Genomic DNA, 7,713 nt, shown 5'->3' with positions numbered 1-7,713 from the left:
GGTTTATCTTGATTTCTGTTGCAGGATAACTCAAATTGCTGCAACAATGAAAGGGTAAGAATGGCTGAGATTGGGAAGCTAGAGTATTGGAGAAATGTCATCAGATAACCTCGACAGTTAAGGTGGTTACTCAAGCAAGGAAGGGCATTTTGGTAAAAGCAGGGGATTCAAAAAGAGTGAAATTACATTAGTTACCCTCAGACCGTTACTGTTGTTTGACTGAGGGGGTAAGGGTGGTGTTGTCTTTTTAGTTAATCTGAATGGTGGGAAAAAGGGTGAGATGTGAAATTACATTAAGTGCCCTCTGACTGTTAAGTTGGGTACACTGGAGAGGTAAGGGTTCTTTCGTCATTCGGCTGCAGAAGATTTAATTCAAAGCTCGCTACTGTTGGGCAGACAGCAGGGTCCCTCTCAATTGATTTCTGAACTTATACAGCTCTATCTGGGGAATGGAGACATTATTGAAACTCTTGGATTCTTTCTTTTCCTGTTCATCTTCCTCCTTGTGTGAGAGAGGTGTTTTGGAGATCTCCGGGCATCTAGCCTCTGATCTCTCTTTTATCTGTACTTTTAAGCTTGAGTTCTTAATGTGGTGGTGTGAGTGTCTGTTGTAATTGAATCTTGAGGTTCAGGTTGCTTTAATCAAGTCTAGTGCTGTACCTGTATTTGTTCCTTGAGAATCTTTGCAGGTTGTGTTTTCATTGGTGAGATCCGGCATCAATTGGTATCAGAGAGGCAAGGTCGCTGTACAAGGAGAAGGCTTTGTCCAGAAATCTTGATGGAGACCAGGAATCAAGAGTTGAAGAAACTGGAAGAAAGTTTGAAGGGCCTAGTAAAGGAGACGGTGGAGAAGCAAGCAGAGAAACATGACAAGGATATGCAAGAAATGAGGGAGAAGCAAGACAGAGATATCAATGGGTTACGGACCCTATTACTGAACCTACAACCTGGGGGGAGTGAACCTGTGTCCAGTGCTGTTGTAGGTCCTGTCAGGACTGAGAAAGAGCTGTCGTATCTCAAATCCATCAGGCCCAAGTTAACAAAGCTAGAATTTCCCAGATTCAATGGTGATCACATCTATGATTGGCTGTTCAAATGCAAGCAATTCTTCGAGTTTGATGAAACTCCAGATGGTATCAAGGTTAAAATAGCTTCCTTACACTTGGAGGGAGCTGCACTGCAGTGGCATCAGGGTTACTTGAGGAGCAGAGGGGTAGAGAACCCTCCCAGTTGGGAAGATTATGTAACTCAGCTAAATACAAGGTTTGGTAATGAGTTGCACTACGACCCTATGGAGGAATTGAAGGACCTGAGGCAAGTGGGGTCAGTCCACAGCTACTTGATCAAGTTCGAAGAACTTCTTAACAGAATTGAAATCTCGGATGGCCACATCTTGAGCTTGTTCATGGGTGGACTCAAGGGGGAAATCAAGGATACTATCAAATTGCTCAGACCTGCAAACCTACAAGAAGCTATCAGTCTGGCGAAGATACAAGAAGCAGCGATAGAGAATGCTCTGAGAAGAGGGAAGTCGGTGGCAAGAATAGGAAATGTACCCTTGTTGTCCAATTCCAAGAAGCCGATTGAGTCCACTTCAGTAGAAAATATTAACAGGAACTCCAAGAGCTCGGGATTCAGGCCATTCAAGAAGATGTCTAGTGGGGAACTAGAGGAGAAGAGGAGGAAGGGGTTGTGTTACTGGTGTGATGAGAAATACACGACAGGCCATACTTGTAAAATGAAGAAATTATACAGCTTTGAAGTAATAGGAGATGAGGAAGTTGAAGAGGATGAAGAAATGGAAATCAAGGAACCCGAAGGGGATACTGAATCCAGTGAAGAGACATCAGCTATCATTTCTATGAAGGCCTTATCAGGTGTACAGACTCTAGCAGATTATAACACAATGAGAGTCAGTGGATCAGTAAATGGGCAAAAGGTGCACATCTTAATTGATTCCGGGAGCACACACAACTTCATTAACCAGTTCACAGCTCAACAACTGGGATGTGAGATGACTGATCACTCTCCCATGACTGTGGTGGTGGCAAATGGGGAGAAGATTAAATGTGATCAAATATGTTCTGGGCTGAGATGGAGAATGCAAGGGGTGGAGTTCACATCAGATTTCATGATACTACCACTGGAGGGTTGTCAGGTAGTGCTGGGAATTCAGTGGCTGATCTTATTAGGATCTATACTGTGGAATTTCGATGAACTAAGGATGGAGTTCAAGGTGAACCATAAGAAGGTGGTCCCTAAGAGGATCTCCTCAACCCTCGGATGCAGATGATGCAATGCAAGTCATCGGTAAAATCCCTCACGCCTTCCCTCCCGAATTATGCCATGCGAACCGTGCTCCCCTAGTCATGATTCAGAGCGGATCGGTGAGAAGGAAGTGTCCAATCAAGGGCGCATACAATTACTTTCAAGTAATCGGACTCGCTTGGATCAATTGTTGCAATCTTATGAGGATGTTTTTAGAGAAGTCGAGCAGACTACCTCCGATGAGATGCCATGATCATAAGATCACCTTGAAGGAAGCGGACCCGATCCTATCGGTGTCGGCCCCTACATGTACCCAAATTTTCCGTAAAAATATCATTGAAGAGATGGTCAAGGAAATGTCGAACAAGGGAATTATTAGACCCACTCAAGCCCTTTCTCAAAGACCCATCAGTGTTAGTCGAAAGAAAGACAATCAGCTTGGAGACTTTGCATCGACCTACCGGGCCATTAATGAGAAGACCATCAAGGACAAATTTCCTATACCCCTCATCGAAGAGCTTTTGGATGAACTACATGGTGCTGAATATTTCTCTAAATTAGACCTTAGGTCAGGTTATCACCAAATCAGAATGGAAGAGAAAGACATTACCAAGACAGCATTCCGCACACATGAGGGTCATTATGAATTTTTAGTGATGCCCTTTGACTTACTAATGCTCCATCGACCTTTCGTAGTCTCATGAACAAGGTCTTCGGAGAATTTTTGAGGAAATTTGTGTTAGTGTTTTTGATGACATCTTGGTATACAAGAATAAATTGGAAAAATCATCTCGCAGAGATCTCGAAAACAAGATCTGAAACTCTCGAGAACAACCAACTCTTTGCCAAGAGGAGTAAATGCACATTTGCTGCCACCAAGATTGATTATTTGGGTCATGTAATTACTAGGCAAGGTGTAGAGATGGATACAGCCAAGATAGAAGCTATTGATAATTGGCCCATTCCCGTGAACATCAAGGAGCTGAGGGGATTCCTGGGGTTGACAGGCTACTATAGAAGGTTTATCAAGGGGTATGGCATACTATCAAGACCTCTAACTGAATTATCAAGAAGAACAACTCACTGAATGAGAGCAAAGACGGCAGACTTTTCAAGAAACTCAAGAGTATAATGACAACCAAACCTTTACTAGTCTTACCCAATTTCAAGGAAGAATTTGTGGTGGAAACTGATGCTTGTGATGAAGGGATAGGTGTCGTCTCATGCAAGAAGGCAATCCTATTGCTTATTTGAGCAAGGCACTCGCGTAAAAAACATAGATCCCTTTCCATCTATGAGGAAGGAGATGTTGGCCATAGTGCTAGCTTTGCAAAAAAATGGAGACCATATCTTTTTAGGAAGGCATTTCAAAAATTAAAACAGACCACCAAAGTCTCAAATTCCTCATCCAGCAAAGAATCTCTACCCCTATGCAGCAAAAATGGTTGGCCAAGCTCATGGGATATGACTTTGAAATTATCTACAAGAAAGGAAAGGAAAACATAGTGGGTCGATGCACTCGTCCGTAAGACCCGCTTATCGCCTCTCTTCAAAGGAAATCGATATTATGGGAGAAAATTCAGATGCAGTGGAAGGAAGATCCAGAGTTGAAGAAAATTATCCAACGTCTGCAGACAAGGGGACTCAAGGTGACACACACTATGAATGGGCACAGGATCAACTTAAAAGGAAGGGAAAGCTGGTTATAGGTGAAAATGAATCTATTAAACAACTTATTTTGCAGGAGTTTCATGATAGTTTCGCTGGTGGACATTCAGGAATTGAAGTGACTTGGAAGAGGATCAGTGACCAATTTTATTGGAAGGGGATGAAGGGGGACATTAAGAAATATGTGCAGAATTGTGAGGGTTTGCCGAAGAATAAAGCAGACAACACTTCTCCTGCTGGGCTTCTACAACCATTACCAATACCCGAGGGCATATGGGAGGAGATTAGCATGGACTTTATAACTGGCCTACCCAATTCACATGGGAAGGATGCCATTCTAGTGATTGTGACGTGATGAGTAAGTATGCTCATTTTATTGCCCTCTCATCCTTACACTCGCAGCTTTCGTGGCTCAACTCTTCTTGGATCAATTTTACAAGCTACATGGATTGCCGAAGTCAATTATCAGTGACTGGGATCCAATATTTTTGAGTCAATTTTGGAAGGAGCTCATTTAAGCTTCAAGGAGTGAAACTCAAGTATTCCACAAAGATACCATCCCCAATCGATGGTCGATGCAGGTAGTGAATCGATGCTTAGAACAGTATTTGCGATGCATGTCAGGCGAAAAACCCAAGGACTGGAGCAGGTGGCTTCCATTGGCTGAGTGGTGGTACAACATCAGTTATCATTCATCCATTAAGATCTCACCTTTTGAAGCAGTTTATGGGAAGGCTCCTCCAATGCATTTACCATATAAGACCACCACTTCGAAACTGGAGGTGCTGGATAGGAGCTTGCTGGCTAGAGAGAGCATATTGAAGTCACTGAGGGAGAATCTGCAAAAGGCCCGGAATAGAATGAAACAAATGGCTGATAAAAGGAGGACTGATAGGGAATTGAAGGTGGGGGATATGGTTTACATCAGACTCAAACCTTATAGGCAGATGTCCGTAGCCCTGAGGGTGAATCACAAGTTGTCTCCAAAATATTTTGGCCCATATGAAGTCACAGAGAGAGTGGGTACTGTTGCCTATAGATTGCAGCTTCCCACTGAGGCTAAAATCCATAATGTTTTTCATATCTCCCAATTAAAAAAGAAGATAGGTGACCAACAATCCACAGCAAAATGGCCCAACTTTCTGAGCACCCTTCCAGAAAAACAGAAGATTCCGGTGGCCATCCTAGATCGGCAATTGGTGAAGAGGTTTAATAGAGCTGGAGTGAAGGTACTGGTGCAATGGTCTGATTCTATTCCAGAAGAAGCTACCTGGGAATTCTATGATGTGCTGCAGGCCCAGTATCCAGAATTTTGTTCTTTGAATCCTTGAGGACAAGGCTTCTCTGGAGGGGAAGGTAATTGTTGCAGGATATCTCAAATTGCTGCAACAATGAAAGAGTAAGAAGGGCTGAGATTGGGAAGCTAGAGTACTGGAGAAATGTCATCAGATAACCCTGACAGTTAAGGTGGTTACTCAGGCAAGGAAGGGCATTTTGGTAAAAGCAGGGGATTCAAAAAGAGTGAAATTACATTAGTTACCCTCGGACTCGCTATCGTTGTTTGACCGAGGGGGTAAGGGTGGTGTTGTCTTTTTAGTTAATCCGAATGGTGGGAAAAAGGGGAGATGTGAAAATTACATTAAGTGCCCTCCGACCGCTAAGTTGGGTACACTGGAGAGGTAAGGGTTCTTTCGCTCATTCGGTCGCAGTAAGATTTAATTCAAAGCTCGCCATCGCTAAGCGCATGCCAGGTCCCTCTCAATTGATTTCTGAACTTATACAGCTCTATCTGGGGAATGGAGACATTATTGAAACTCTTGGATTCTTTCTTTTCCTGTTCATCTTCCTCCTTGTGTGAGAGAGGTGTTTTGGAGATCTCCCGGGCATCTAGCCTCTCGATCTCTTTTTATCCGTACTTTTTTAAGCTTGAGTTCTTAATGTGGTGGTGTGAGTGTCCGTTGTAATTGAATCTTGAGGTTCAGAGTTGCTTTAATCAAGTCTAGTGTCAGACTGTATTTGTTCCTTGAGAATCTTTTGCGGTTGTGTTTTTCACCGGTGAGATCCGCATCAATTTCTTTTAGATAAGTTTATCAGGGCTTCACATTTTTTACCAATTTGTTTAAGTCGAACTAATTTTTAGTGCAATTTTGCAAAGTGGCACACAAAATAATCAAGGAAAAAAATCTGCTGCCTTAAATTAGCCAATCATACTCTTTTTGGGAGAAGGGGAAAGGTTGGTCGAAGATATGTTTTACGTAGTTTTACTTGGATGAAGTTTACTAAAAACATGATTCTGCTTTGTTAATTTCACATCGGGCTGGTCATGACTTTTAATTTCATACTTTTAATCTATGCTGGTAGTTGAATCTAGAGATGGGCACGTGCTGGCAATAACTCAACTACTGCAGCTACAGCTACAATTTGTTTTAAACATTTATTGGAAACAATTATATATAGATAGATGTATGATGTGAATCAAAATATTTTACATATATATTTAATTTATAAAAAATTAAGAGACCATATAATAAATTAAAAAATTATATAAATCAAAATATCAAACAATAAATTTTCATAAATATTTTTTTTTAAAAAAAACTAATTATTTTGTTAATTGTCTTTTTGGCTCATAAGCACAAAGCCTCTACACATGCACACTCTTAAATTCTCTTAAATAGGGGCACTTTTATTTGTCACATATATATTAAATAATTTTGTTTCAATTTATAAAATAAAAAAATAAAATTACAAAAAATTGTTTTTGAATTATGTATATCAATTTATAAAAAATATATTAATAAAAAAGTAGTATCTTTGAATAATAGTTAACACCATATTATTTTGATTACTAACTTTTTTCAATGATAACATGATGAACACAATAATAACCCTATAGTTAGAGACCAAAATGAAATCTAGAGCCAACCCTAATTATAATAAATAAATAAGTTGATGATAAAATAAGAATATTACTTGATATGTAATTTTTGTTGCATTTAAAAAGGTGTGTTAATAATCTAATTTAATAGATAAACAAATTAAAATGTAGCTATCCTTTTTAAAAATTATTTTTGATATGTCTTAAAAATTTTTTTAAGTTATTATAAATTATTTTAAATTTTTTGTTGTTTGGGATTAAATTTAAAAAATATTTTGCAACTTCTTTATATTTATTTATGTTTTATACTAAAACAAAAAAGATGTGTAGGTCAATTGGTTAATGTGATTATTTTAAGTGAGGTTTTAGGTTCAAACCCCATCCATGACACTAATTTTTTGTTATTTAACAACTTTTTATCTTAATCTCAATTTTTTTAGTTAATATAAAATTTTTTTGAATATTTTTTTCTATCTGAATTTTTAAGAATGAATTTTTCATATGTGAATTTTCAGATTTTTTTAGTTTTTTTTAATTATTTTTTCCAGCGGGCCCAACCCGTCGGGCTGGCCCGGCCCGGCAATTAGAGGTGGGCACGGGCCGTCCCCTGCAACCTGCCCGCCCGCCTGCCGGTTCATTGACCCGTGAATCGCCCGATCAGATCGGGCCGTGCACGGGTTGGGCTTCTTCCAACCCGTGGCCCGGTGCCAACCGCCGGGCCCGGCCCTAATTAAAACTGGGTTGCAACCCGGTTCCCAACCCGCGGGGTCAACCCGGAGGGTTGGGCCCGGCTTCAACGGCTATGATTTTTTAATTTCAAAAAAATCACAAATCACAGTAATTGGCCAATTTTTAAATTTCAAATTTCAAATTTTCAGAAATTCATTTTTTTTTTTTAA

Source organism: Dioscorea cayenensis, chromosome 1 (genome assembly GCF_009730915.1).
Source record: "Dioscorea cayenensis subsp. rotundata cultivar TDr96_F1 chromosome 1, TDr96_F1_v2_PseudoChromosome.rev07_lg8_w22 25.fasta, whole genome shotgun sequence".
NCBI classification, from domain to species: domain Eukaryota; kingdom Viridiplantae; phylum Streptophyta; class Magnoliopsida; order Dioscoreales; family Dioscoreaceae; genus Dioscorea; species Dioscorea cayenensis.
The sequence above is the reverse complement of the archived record's forward strand: the minus strand, read 5'-3'. Positions refer to the sequence as shown.